Below are 15,131 nucleotides of genomic sequence, written 5' to 3' on the forward strand. Positions count from 1 at the left end.
AAAATAAATAAAATTTAAAAACCTGAATCAAGATTTTTTTCATAATTTTGTGAGAACCTGAAAGTTTAAAACTTCTGTGTGTACACACACACACACACACACACACACGAGGTCATATGAGAAGTATGCACTAAGTCTCTAAGCTATTTAAAATGTATCACAAATGACCAAATTCCAAATAAATCTATGTTCACAGTTTATTACAGACTTCATACAAAGCACAGGTTTATTTAAATTGTATTTTCTACTCTGTGCAAGAGTAAAAAGCCTGTGACAACATGTCCAACATCTACCATTTTAATAGATGTTTCTAGACACTTCAGATGAATAACCAGCAAACCATCAAGCAAGTTTGACTTTTTTTTTTTTTTTTGGTGAAAAACAGCAAATTATTTGAATGAATGTATTCAAGTGGTTATTTTGATAATAGTTAAAAATAAGAAACTATTCATGTAGGTTTATAGTTATTATCTGAAACACTTTCTACTTACAAGTTTTTGACCTTATAATTGTATAATTATTTAAAAACTGCACATTACTTTTTCTCAAAAGCAATCACAAATTTCCAAATTACAATAAAGCTACCTATTTCCTAGCAATCATTAGTTATTGAGTATAGCTGGGCCACTTTTAAACTATATAATACAAAATAAAATTCTTCTTCTATTTTAATGTTGAAACCATGAGTTGCACAAAGAAATCTACTGTTTGGAGATTGTTGGATTTATCACTAATAATTTTTCTCCTCACAATTAGCATTACTAAGTGTCCTACACATCAAGCAGCATTTTGTAAAAGAGCTACTGCTACTATATGGGTCAATGGTAAATGACTTGTGGCAAATTACAGACCTCGGTAAGTTTAGTTTAGTTAGAAAATTTCAGGTTCACTGATAACATTATTAAGCAAATAAATATGCAATCTCAATATTTTTTTTTCATCTTACTCTTTGCTCATACTAAATTTAAAGGCTTCTATGAAGAGAGTGGTATGGCAAATTTGGATATCTTTAGGAATATTTTAGGAACGCATTTTAAGAGTTTTTTTTTTTTTTAAGATTTTATTTATTTATTAGAGAGAGAGAGAGCACATGTATAAGCAGGGGTGAGGGGCATAGGGAGAGGGAGAAGCAGACTTCCCGCTGAGCAGGGAGCCCAACATGGGACTCAGTTCCAGGATCCTGGGATCAATACCTGAGTCGAATGCAGATGTTTAACCACCCAGGTGCCCCAAGAGATTCTTTCTTTTGGAACTTGTGTTTCTCTGAATTACTTCCTCATTATGTCCTCAAATGAAAACATAGGTTTTGTCTACATAACTATACAAAAATATTCATTTGAAATAACTTTTTCTTTTTTTGAGAAGCAATCCTTCCAATAATGGCTATAAAACCATTATTGTTATGTTTTTAAAATTTTACTTACTACTGTTTTTGTTTTCAGGGACAACTCTTCATGTTAAGTGCTCTAATTAATGGAAAGTATAAAGAAAGAAAAAATATTCCTTTTATTAGATTTATTTTGAAGTCTCGGAATGCTTACATATCAAACAATACCTTCTTTAGCACAGATAAGACATAGAATGAAATACTGTCACTTTGGTACAATGAGACATTGGCAAACCTTGTTAAAATTTGTAGGCTGGTGGGGAGGGGGAATAGAAAGTATTGGTAAAATCGAGTACAAAATTCAAAAATAAATTTTAATGGTATACAGACACATACATACATACATATGTATATGCACACTGAAATTAAATTTGCATTAAGCCCAACGGGAAGATTTAATTGACTTAATTCTTGAACACTGCTCACTTTGTGAAATTATTGGTAACAATTTCAAATGATTTTGCAACGCAGAAATTATTGAAAATCCATAAGATTGGTTTCATCTCCTTTTGATTAATGATGAAACTGAAGTCCAGAAATCTAACTGACATTCATACCCAAAGTTACGTCATTAATTAGTAGTGGATCCAAACTCAGGTTTTGCAACTTCCAGGTTGTTACTTCATCTAGAAATAATTAAAAATTATCTTACAAAATCCATTAAAATCTATAGCGTTTTATTTGTATAAAACTACATTTATGAATATACATATATAAGTATTTAAATATAGTATCAACCTCTATTATATGAGTATATTCCTTATTAATAGATAATTAGGTAACAAATTAAGAGTCTACAATGAAGCAAGGGGTATAAAGAAAAAAAATGAAAACTAAAGCCAAAATAATTCAGACCAATATGCTTATCATGACTTTGTTATAATTTACACTATATTAAAAAGTTTCAAAATTAGGCAAACAGCCAGTATGATACTATTCTTTAATGTTTCAGTGGGATCTTTAGGTGTTTAGTGTTCAGGCAGGATTAGTCAGTCAAAAGTCATTTACCTTTGGTTTGATCCTATTTAAACTCTGTCATAATAGATTTTTTAATTTCTAAAAACTTATTAATGTACTTTGAAACTATAGGTGCTTTTACAAATAAAAGATTATGAGGTGGTAAATACTTTTGCTGTTTTGAAAGTAAAGCATAGGCATGTGTCTCTGGGACTGACATACAAGTATTGAACAGGACTACTGATCACATTTTTTAGTGGAATCTCAATATTATGAAGAAGTATGAAAGTTATCTTTAATGGTAATAAACACAGACCAACAAGGATGCAGTCAGTTGAAACTGATCAGAATTATGTTTCATGACTGTCCTATTCTTCAAAGCGCAAAGTAGAGCTGCTGTGTTTTACTTAAAAGCATGCTTTTATTTCCATTAAATTCAAACATTAAAAATACGTAATCTGCTAAATATTCAGAAGGTACAGATTTAAGGCAATGGCTGACTTCCGTTTGGCAAGTAGTTTAACATTTATAAAAGCTAGAAGGGTTGAGGCTGAAATTTCTTTTAAAGCTACTCAATTTACATGTGAAATTGGCAGCTAAGATAGAAACATAGGAAAAATAAATTGAAGACTACTATGTTGAGTTAATATATAATAAAAAATAAGCATATAGCGAGGATAATAGAAGCCAAAGTGAGTTGAAATACAAGTCTTCTTTGTGTGTGAAAATAACTACACTTTACTCCCTTAAGATCTATATTTTGACTTGGCTGCTCATAGAAATAAGAGCCTTTAGGGCGCCTGGGTGGCTCAGTCGGTTAAGCGTCCGCCTTCGGCTCAGGTTATGATCCCAGGGTCCTGGGATTGAGCCTCACATCGGGCTCTCCACTCAGCGGAGAGTATGCTTCTCCCTCACCCTTTGCCTGCTGCTAGGCCTACTTGTGCGCACGCTCTCTCTGTCAAATAAATAAATAAATAAATCTTTAAAAAAAATAAGAAATAAGGGCCTTTTGGTATTTTACAGTAAAAATTATGAATCCAGTTTCTTATACTATATAATGTCTATGGCTCTCTATACATTCTATAATAAAATAATCCTCTCCTAAAATATAGATTACTAAATGAAACAATATCAAAATATTGATCAATTTTGTTAAGAAATGTCTTTTAAATTTATTCTTACATACATATTATATATACAGATTCACAACTATACAAAAGAATTCTGATAGATTATCATCTTGGAGCTTTCCTGGTTTTCTACTCTAAAAGTTTCCATATTTTGAACACATACTACTCTTTTTTTTTTTTTAAGATTTTATTTATTTATGAGAGAGCACAAGCAAGAGTGTAAGAGAGAGCATGAGCAGGGGGAGTGGCAGAGGGAGAAGCAGACTCCCTGCGGAGCAAAGAGTCCAATGCAGGGCTTGATCTCAAGACCCCTAGGATCATGACCTGAGCCAAAGGCAGACACTTAACTGACTGAGTCACCCAGGTGCCCTGAACATATACTACTCTAAGTAAAATGAAAGAGAGACTCTGAATCTCAAATATATGAATATTTATTCAATATTAATTTAATTATTAATGCACACAATTGTATTAAGTAGTACAGAAAGAGAACTGAAATATGGAGAAATTAGAAATAAAATTTCAATATTGCCATTCTGCTCCCAATGGATCACCTTGTACACCTATTGGAAAGTATACAACCACCTGTTCTGGGGACCCTTGGTCTACAGTAAAAGCACACCAGTCTCCTAATGTCAAGGTGTAATTCAATGGGAATATGGGTCAGGACCAAAGCAGTGCACTCTGAGGAATAATATACTAAAATGCTGTCAGGGTTCTGAAAAGGAGAGTTAACTCCTCCTTATTCTCTGAGATGGAAGTGTTACTGTATTGACTCTTAAGGTGAACATAATGGATTCTCTAATGTCTTATAAATGTGGCCTCCATATTCCACTCCAGTCTTCTCATTTTAAGGTCAATACTTCTATCACTGGGCAGTTTATACCTCTGGAATGGTCACATTCCAGTTGTTAGCATAAAAAGTAACAACAACCCTTGGACTAACTTACCACATAATAAGAATAACTACATGAGTATGAAGATTCTCTCAATAGGATATAAGAGCTGTTGGTTGAAAAGTAAACATTTTCAATTGCATATTCTGATTTCCTTGGCTAAAGAACATTTTCCCCATTTGGTCGGATTTGTTTTGTAGTCCTAGCCAAGGTTGGAGTCCCTACTTTTAGGGGCAGACTTAGGGTAAATTCCTAATTAAAATAAACATAATAAGATCATAAAGTCATCTCAGATTTCTACTGAGTACCTGAGAGCATATTTTGGATGTGTCCTAAGCAGTAGTTTTTGAACTTTAATGCACATATGATTCTGATTCAGTATTTTGCTTTTCTACCAATATTGTTAGATGACATAAATGCTGTTGGCCCATGAATCACAGTTTGAGTAGCAAGGTCCTAAGTAATGTTTACCAGCAGCTGTTGCATCTATTCAGTAGGGGGCTATGTAGACAGGTGTACATGCAGCGGCATTTATTATCCAGTAAAGGTAGAAATGGTATAATTTGCATAAGGATTAGTGGCTCATCATAAAATTGAGAAACTGATGAAGTATGAATCCCAGTCTCAATGAAATCTTATTAGAAATTGATCAAATTAATAGCTAGGGTAGGGATCAAGAGAAATGAGATGATTTTAACGAGCACCCACTGTAGTATAGTATGTCTGAGTTTTCAAAAATTTTTGTCTAATTTGAATCATTAGAATAAAAAATGCTGGGTTAGATCTTCTTTTTTCAAAACAGTGAATACATAAACTATCATAGAAAATGGGAGATTTTTAGAAACTTCTTATAGAGTTTAGCTTCTCTAGCACTACTCTAGCAACTCATCAAAAATTTTAAATATATTTGATTTAATGATTCTACCTAACTAATTATGCATATTGCCTAGATTTACTTTCATTTTGAGTTATATGAGGATTCCTGCAGTTGTTAGGGAAGCATACCTATTTATAACTAGATCAATATTCAAAAATTGGGTAGCATTTATTATTATCCACTATAGCAGGGGTTGGCAAATTATGATCCATGGATCCACTCCATCCAGCAGCCTGAAGCCTACTTTAATAAATAAAATTTTATTGGGACACAGCCATGCCCATTTGTTTACATTTTGTCTATAGCTGCTTTCCCACTACAATGGTAGAATTACACAGTTGCAACAGAGACCATCTGGCCTGCAAAGCCTAAAATATTTACTATCTGGACATTAAAAAAAAAAAAAAAAAAAAAAAAAAGTTTGCTGACCTCTGTTGGAAACTCATATAAAACAATATCGACTAATAAAATTCACTCTCCAGGGTGCTTGGGTGGCTTAGTCCGTTAAGTGTCTGCCTTCGGCTCCAGTTATGATCCCAGGGTCCTGGGATCGAGTCCCACATCGAGCTCCCTGCTCAGCGGGGACGCTGCTTCTCCCTCTGCCTCTCTCTGTCTCTCACGAATAAATAAATAAAATCTTAAAAAAAAAATTCACTCTCTGTATGAACCATTCTAAAACACTCTATGATAGGGCGCCTGGGTGGCTCAGTCGTTAAGCGTCTGCCTTCGGCTCCGGTCATGGTCCCAGGGTCCTGGGATCGAGTCCCACATCGGGTTCCCTGCTCGGCAGAAAGCCTGCTTCTCCCTCTCCCACTCCCCCTGCTTGTGTTCCTGCTCTCGCTGTCTCTCTCTGTGTCAAATAAATAAATACAATCTTTAAAAAAAAAAAAAAAATAAAACACTCTATGATAAAATTCTACAGATAATAATAAAATTTAATTATAACATATTTAGTGTGAGGTACTATTCTAAGTGCCTATGCAAATTTGTGGTCCTTGAGGAGTCTGGATTATATGCTGGTGTTATACATTTCCTTCTAGTGAGACCATGGTTTTACTTTTGCTCTTATGAGTCTGCTGAAAAGAAAACTAACAGTCTCAATCACCTGTCACATTAAATAAGAGGTGAAACACTTTAAATACAAAACAACTTGATTCAATGGGACCATACAGGTGTTACCCAACAGAAAATGTACTTTGTGGTGATTTCTACAGCATGTTAGTGTTTCAACTGACAAATCCATTGATTATAGTCTCAGATGGAACCTATGGGTTGAAGCTTTGGTTCTGAGATAACAGAAGATAAAGTGCTTGACCCCAATAGTTGCTTTGTTTTGGTCTGTTGTATAATTTGTGCAAAGCTAAAAGGCCTACAGTAGAAAACAAATCCACAATGTCTGGTAACGAAGATCTAAACTAACAGGGACCCCCTTTAGCAGCTATACACTATCATTAGCACTTAGCGCACATGTCAGGCATAGTGTGAAATTAGTACAGAGTCGCTATTATAGCTATATCATTTCCTCATATCTTCAATTTCCTTAAGTGTAAAAGGTAAGTCCAAACTAGAGCAGTTACTGGTAACTCTGCATATTAGAATTTTCCAGAAAGCTTTAAAATAATGATGCCCTATACCCACTTGTAACTAATTAAATCAGACACTTGAAGTAGTTTTGTAACTAATTAAATCAGAAAACTTGAGTAGTTTTAATATGATCTAGGGTTTAGAATTATTAGACTAAATTATAAATAGTGTCCAATTTTTCACTGATGATACCAAACATGTGATAACACCACTCCTCTGATTTCTTTCTGGGATGCTGAGAGAAAGCGATGGCAGGGATTTGAAAAAAAAAGTCTCAGGGGTTGCCTACTGCCATTTGCCTTCACCGGTAACATAAATAGACAAGAAACGAACACATACGTTTATGGTTACATCAAACAGAACAAGAAGACTGAGGTTATATGAGCAATTTCACAGACGTGTTTGTTCAGCAGAATGAGTGTGAATGGGTTTTTGTTTTGTTTTAACTCAACATTTCAACCAGCAGATTTTATTTAAAAAAAAATCAGATTTCACCTTGTACACCTTTGGAAAATCTACTAACATAGTATCTGAATTTCCATATGACAAGAGTTGTCAAGATCTGAGTAACAGCTATTCTTTTTAGAAGGGACATAAACTGCCCAAATCAACAATTTCCACATTGTTTGTCATCCTCCTGACATCACAGAAGAGTGACAGTTGCCACTTACTGTTGTCCTTATTCGTTGCTCTTCTTATACTATGGAAATATTATCTGTACCTATGTCTTTGTCCAAAAGGAAAGAAAAAAGAAGATTCATAGACTCTAGATTTCAAGAAAAATGGGAATAAACATTTATTTGTGGCCCATCATATTCCTTTCCATTACTTGCAAGTGTATGATAGGCATCTGAATTTGTGACTCAGTCTAGGGCAAAAATATATTCTTGTCCCAATATTTTTTGCTCTGAGATTAAGAGTTTTTCCTGATGACAAATTCAGAGTGGCTAATGCTTGCCATATATAAGGATGGCAAACTCCAAGCTTTCTAAAGACTATGTGTGTGCACACACTTACTTGTGTATTAAACATCTAAAACAAGCCTTAGATACTATGTCTTTACTCAGTCATCTCAATCTTGAAAATTAGGTACTTATTGTTTCACCCTTTTAATAATGTGGAAACTGACAGTCCAAAGGAAAGTAATTAGCTCAAGTTATATAGTGATTACTTTATGTAACTCATAGTAATATTGTGGTTTATGCCACTTTACACCCTCTTAAACTCTGGACTGTGCTGCCTCCATAACTTGAGAGGCTAAGTTATTTCGCCAAGTTCAAACAGATGCAATATTCTCAAAATTGATGTGCTATGACTTGGTATCAATATGTTAAAATCAGTATGTTAAAATCCTCTTTACTCCAAATTTAAGCATTCCATGTATTTACTATTTTCCAAGATAGTAGTTTCCTGGTTACCTTGAGGAGGCCAGGGAAGACTTGAGACTCATAATCTGGCTTTGAACCTCAATGGTAATCTTCCCCTTCTTTTGAGACACCTACATATGCCATTACATTACCTTCATAATTACTTTGTCTTCCTTCACACAATTTTAAGAATAAGTTCCTTAAGGACATTTTAAAATTATTTTTATGCCTGCATCTGTGTCTTCGAGAGTACTGAATTTAATCGAGTATTGGATCTGCTTAACAGTAGTAGTTAATGTAGAGGGAGTATGTGAGCTATCTGAAAGCTACTCAGTAGAGTAAAAAATTAAAAGCCTTGCAAATGAGCTGGTGGGGAGAGGACTCTCATTTAAGTCGGCAGGAATGAAGACCCCCTTGTTTGTTTTGTTTGCTACACATCTCTCCGAATGAGAGATGATTTTATCCAAATTACTTTATAGGTACTATGGGCTGAGTGGTTTTGATGGGACTATGCAAATCTTCCAGGGATAAGCCTGTACAATTTGAGTTCAGTAGTGAATGGGAAGAAAGGTCTGGCTACTGACACAGTTCCCAATGGAGCTCACCATGTCTGTTTTATAAGCAAGCAGTGGGTGTCTGCAAATTTTAAAATTCAGTTACATATCATTCTCCGGTAAGTTTCTGAATAGACTCCTCAGCCTGCTGTATCATAAAGTATTTTGTTAGCATGTTTGTTGGCTTCAGTCTTCAAACAGCAAGAAAACAAATGAAAGTTTCTGGTTTAAGTCTTAAATTCCTGACATACTAGCAAAAGAGCCTGGACATTTACCCCCATGTGAGGGGTAGATCTTGCTCTGTAGTTATAGAAATAACATCTAAATGTTCCATAAAGGATCCTTAGCAAGAGTAAAGTAAAACATTGGGGGTTGGGTTGGGAGAAAACACTATTTGAATTATCCTCTCTAGGTCGTAACTGGACTTGGGATTTTGGCTGCAGTATGCCTATGGAGCACAGCTTTGTGCTATGATCCAGTGAGTTCTTGATACTTGTTATCTTTCCATGAGAATTTTTTCCTGAGGGTGAGCATTAAAAATACCTCATAAAGTGAAATAGTTGCAAGGTGGTGTCACTGTTATTTGACACACTCCTAAACACTTGCCATTGTAGCCCATAGAAGTCTACCTTTCAAGAGCATGCATTCAGGGTTTGCTTTTGTAATCTGAGTTTAGATCCCTCAGGCACTCAGCGTGTTGGCAATCCCCCATAAAAGATATCAGCAGGGGACAAAGTAAAGCGGATTGTATCTGACAGGGCTCCTTAAATAAGTTGTTCAACTGACGGGGGAGGTAGGAAGCCTTCTCCGGGTGATTAATTTGAATGATCTAAACTAGTTGATGTGTACTTTTAAATGATTAGTTTCTTATTATTTTCCTGAAAAATAGTAAAAAATGCATTCCAGAGAAAGAAGTATTTTGTAAAAGTTTAAACATATGAAGTCCTATGTTATAAAATAATTTACCTAAAGGTAGTTGTTCTCAAAATTAAGTGCACAGGAGAATATTCAGGAATGCTTGTTCTATCATGTTGATTTCCTATGTCCCACTATGGAAAGTCTGTTTCTGGGTTGGAGCCTAGGAAATTAGATTTTTAACAAGCACTTCAGGTATCCATGATGAAGATAGTTTAGGGTTAGGTGTTAATAAGAGGAAATTTCAAGAAAAGATGTAAATGTGGTCTCTAATTGAGGCTTTCCTCTACTTACCCATACAGATTAACCTTTGGTCAGGAAGTTGGAGCAGATATTACTTCACCTAGAAAACCAGAAGAATGTCAGCTAAGGTGCTCAATGGAAAATGAAAGAACTAGAGATCCATGGTTGCAAAGTGTCCTGGAAAGTAGCCTTCAAGGTGTTAAAGGGAGAATTACCAAAGTATTGGCCTGTACCTCTGTCCATGATTTGCTTTAGGCATTCTGTTTTCAAATAAGTATAAAATTTTTCCTATTCTCTTTAAGAAATAATCTGTTAAAGTGCTTTCTCAATCACACTTTAGGGGTAATGTAAATTTAAAAAAACTGATTTAAAAAAGTCTAAATCATACTTAGATTAGGACCTAGTGAGAAATCACAGATACATGTTTGTTCTAAATATTGCATTTCTGATCTTATGTAAGATTCTTAGACATTTGTAGTGTTGTCACAGAAAATAAATTATGAATAAAGTGTAATACACTGAAGTTTACTTTAATAAGGAAACCTTCCAAATAATTCTATATATGCCACATAGATTTCTAAATTTTTTTATATTAAAGTCTTGAATTTCAATGACTAATGTTTCTACCTCTTCCGTTGACAATGTTTCTATGTCACTCTGTCCTTATAACTTTCCTTTGTAATAGATTAATACTTTATCTGTCTGCTCTATATTAAACATGGGGTCTTAATGCTCAAAACAAATATCCCTTTGAGAAAATCCCACCTTTTTATATATCCACTAATTACAACTCTACTTGAATGCTGAATGGTAGGAAGACAGTAATATGCTCATGTAATTTTAAAATAAGAAAAATTCAATAATTTGGGGGAAGAAAAAACAATGTTTTAAATATTCAGGTTATTTTTTCTTTATTGTTAATGCTATAATTAAAATTTTTAAAAATTTAAGAGAAGAGGAGGTTGAATTATCAATTAAGTTAATGGCTATGATAGGTTTTTTGATGTGTCAACCTGACTAGGCTATAGTCTCTAGTCTTTCAATCACATTATTTTTGTATTGATGAAAAAGGATTTTTCAGATTCAATTAAAGTCCTAAACAGTCTACTTTTTGTAAGAGGAATTATTCTAGAAAATCTGGGTGGGCTTGCCTTACTCAGTAGAAAGCCTTGAAAGCTTTCCCAAGGAAGAAGAAATTCCACCTGTGGATAATACCATTGGTCTGCGCCAGTGGAATGCTGTACTACTCATAACCTTCGCTTCTGACTACCTGCTTTACTGATTTTGGATTTGATTGGGCAGCCCCCATAATCACATAAGGCAATTCCTTGCAGTGAATCTCAGAATATAAATCTTAATAATAAATAAATATATTTTAATATAAATATGCCTCTAAGTGTGTGTGCATGTGTGTGCAGGGCAGTATTGGTATCAGACTCATGAAAAAAACTCAACACAATTTCAGTAACATAAACAATATAAAGTAGTTTTACTTGGGAACAACAGGTCAATATCAATACCTTTAAATAGGGCTACCTATGTGTATTTTAATTCCTTTGATAATTTACATTATTATTTTTCTAAATATGGTAATGCTAGGATAAACTATTTAGATAGTGTGTTGTTTTAGATTCAACAAGAGTATAACTGAATAGAAACTTTAATTAACTGCTAGGTATAGTCCTTTTCCCATAGAAAATTGGGGAAGTCCTAGGATATTCCATTAAATAGTATTAGCAGCATTTATGGTGAGGTTCATCTATAGAAATTATTTTTTGTTTCTGATTGAACCATAATTAATAATATTACCTCTATAAAATACCTTGAATTATTCAGCAATCAGTTTTTGGGAAAAATGAAACGATTATGGTTAAAATTGTTAAAGGGGTGAAAATGGCATTACAACGATTCCTGTACATACAAAATAACAACCTCAGTCACAGGGAATGACATGTTTTCTGTAATGTATAATGTTGCTGATGGTATGACATCACTGGAAGTACTTGATAATACTGTTTAACCTAAAGCAATTTATCAGAAATATATCATTGCACTGATTAGACTAACTACATTTTCCCTCTTAAAACTCAATTATTTTTACTGTATAGTTCCCAGAAACCTGAGAAGTATCCTTTTAAGATACACCATTTTTTTTTCTTGTAAAGGTCCTTCTAATTTTGTGTATTTTTATAGGGGTAATATTGCCACACAATGTTTTCCTTAGAAAAAGAGGAAAGTCTGCCATTGAGAAATGGTTTTGTATCCTATTTTGAGGATTTAAAACTCTATAGTTCCTAATATCTAAAATCTCCTTATAATTTTTAAAAATAATGTGCCCTTCAAAGTGCAGAAATCCCAAAAGGAATCAGAGATAATGTTTCCCAACTATAATGTGGCATACAAAATATCTTATTACAATAATCATCACAAATGAAAGTGTTGCTGTCATATAAACTCAGCAAAAGAACCTTAACTTGCTGGATGCAATGTTGCTACACTATAACATTTCTTTAGTTATTTACTAAAACAATGTGGCATTTGCTTTGTAGCTAATACTTTCAGCTGTGTTTTGACACATGCTTCATGACAAATCAAAAACAGGCCACAAATACTTATAGTTCCATAAGATAAGGAAACGCTTAAACACACACATGCAAGCGCGCGCGCGCGCACACACACACACACACACATAACAATAAAACAATAAAGTATTGGAGCATGTGTAAAGGATACGGGGACCAAGGAATTGTTCTGAAAGAGTTCCCAATGGTCAGAATTGGAATAATATGGGCAACAAAATAAATAATGAAAATATTAGATTATAACCCAAAGAATCAAATAAATACCCATGAGTCCATACTGATAAATAATACTGAAAGAAAGAAAAATGAGAGAAAGAAAGAACACATCTTTCTTACAGACAAATTCCAAATAATAAATACATAAGGGATAAAAGAATTAGAAAATCACCAATAGAATAGCACAGTAATAGTTGCTGTAGACAAGATTAATAGAATAGATTTTAGGGTGCATATGGGAAGAGAAAACAGAAACTTTACAGGAAGAAGCTTGCCAGACACTACCTGAATCAATGATCAAAGCAACATTTTCAGTAAGCCATCTTAAAACATGTATCCTGTGGTATGATGCAATGAGAAGAGCACTTCGCCTTTACAAAAATTTTTCCTGCGGGGTGCCTGGGTGGCTCAGATGGTTAAGCATCTGCCTTCGGCTCAGGTCATGATCCCGGGGTCCTGGGATCGAGTCCCGCATCGGGCTCCCTGCTCCTTGGGAGCCTGCTTCTCCCTCTGCTTCTCTCCCTCTCTCTCTGTCTCTGTCTCTCATGGATAAATAAATAGAATCTTTAAAAGAACAAAACAAAACAAAACAAAAATTTTTCCTGCCAATTCATAACTCCAGTTTAAGTATAGGAAAACAACAGAGAGATCCCAATTGAGGGGGATCCTATAATCTGATTAGTACACTTCAAAAGTGTCAAAGTCATAAAGGATTAGTATCCAAAATATATAAAGAACTTATAAAACTCAACACCAAACCCCCCACAAATAATCCAATTAAAAATGGGCAAACACATGAACAGACATTTCTCCAAAGAAGACATATGGATGGTCAACAGACACATGAAAAGATGCTCAACATCACTAATCACGAGAGAAATATAAATCAAAACCATAAGGAGATAGCACCTCACACCTGATCAGAACGGCTAAAATAAACAACAACAACAACAACAACAAAACAAATGTTGGAAAGGATGTGGAGAAAAAGGAACCCTCTTGCACTGTTGGTGGGAATGCAAACTGGTGTAGCCACTGTGGAAAACAGTTGGAACTTCCTCAAAAAGTTAAAAATAGAACTACCTTACAATACAGTAATTGGACTACTGGATATTTACTCAAAAAATACAAAAACACTAATTCAAAGGGATACATGTACCCCTGTTTACAGCAACATTATTTACAATACCTCAATTACGGAAGCAGCCCAAGCATCCACTGATAGATGGAGAAATAAGATGTAATATATATATACATATATATACACACACACACACACACACACACATAACACAATGGAACATTATTCAACCAAAAAAAAAAAATGAAATCTTGCCATTTGCAACAACATGGATGGAGATAAAGAGTATAAGGCTAAGCAAAATAAGTCAGAAAGACAAATACCACGATTTCACTCATATGTGGAATTTAAGAAACAAACAAAAAAATGAGCAAAGGAAGAGAGAGACAAACCAAGAAACAGACTTTTAACTATAAAGAACAAATTACAGTTACCAAAGGGGAGGTGGGTGAGACAAGAGGGATTAAGGAGTGCACTTGCGATGAGCACTGGGTGATGTATGAAACTGTTGAATCACTATACCATATACCTGAAACTAATATATCACTGTATGTTAACTATACTGATATTTAAAATAAAATAAAATAAAAATAAGATAAAAAATTAAAAAGTACTCTACAAATATTAATTATGCTATTTCTATCTTCATTCCAAATTAATGCTCTTGTCAATTATATCAGTGTTTAAAATGCTGATGCATACTTAACATCCTGTACAGTTATGTATGAGATGATTCTGTATCAAAAAAGATTGAATTATGTGACACTGACACCTAACACTACTATAGTGATACAAACTATAAAGCTAACCGTCTGCTTATGTTTTTGCATCCATCTCTTCATTTAAGAAGGTAGGAAACCAAGAAGGGCTGTCAAAGGACTTTTTATATGAAGCAGCATTTGCCTAGGAGGTATCAAAATCATGTGTTCTAACTCACTAAAACTGGTTCTAACCAGCTAAAATTGAGTAACAACTGTGAATTTGAAGTGACCCATATCTGATGTTGATAATGATCATAAATCTCAAGTAACACATATATGATAGACTCTCATTGGATACAACTGAAGACTTTCCTGACCAATGACAATGGACTTTGTCTTAGCCAATGTCACAAGGGATGTGTATATTTGTTCTACCTTATCTAGGGTGCATGTTAGCATGATCACAAAGAATTTCCCCTTTTAAGCTCATGAAGGAGCCATTCTATAAATTTTTTCACCAATGTGTCTTTCTGCCTAACAAACAAGAATTCAGAGCACATTTTTTTTTTATTGATACAGCAACATTTAGTGATCAATGTCCACTTTTCTTTAACAATATAAATTGGGGATAAGTTATAGTT

The sequence above is a fragment of the Mirounga angustirostris genome, unplaced genomic scaffold (genome assembly GCF_029215605.1).
Source record: "Mirounga angustirostris isolate CCGP_5_RB_7025 unplaced genomic scaffold, mMirAng1.0.hap1 SCAF_8, whole genome shotgun sequence".
Lineage (NCBI taxonomy): Eukaryota > Metazoa > Chordata > Mammalia > Carnivora > Phocidae > Mirounga > Mirounga angustirostris.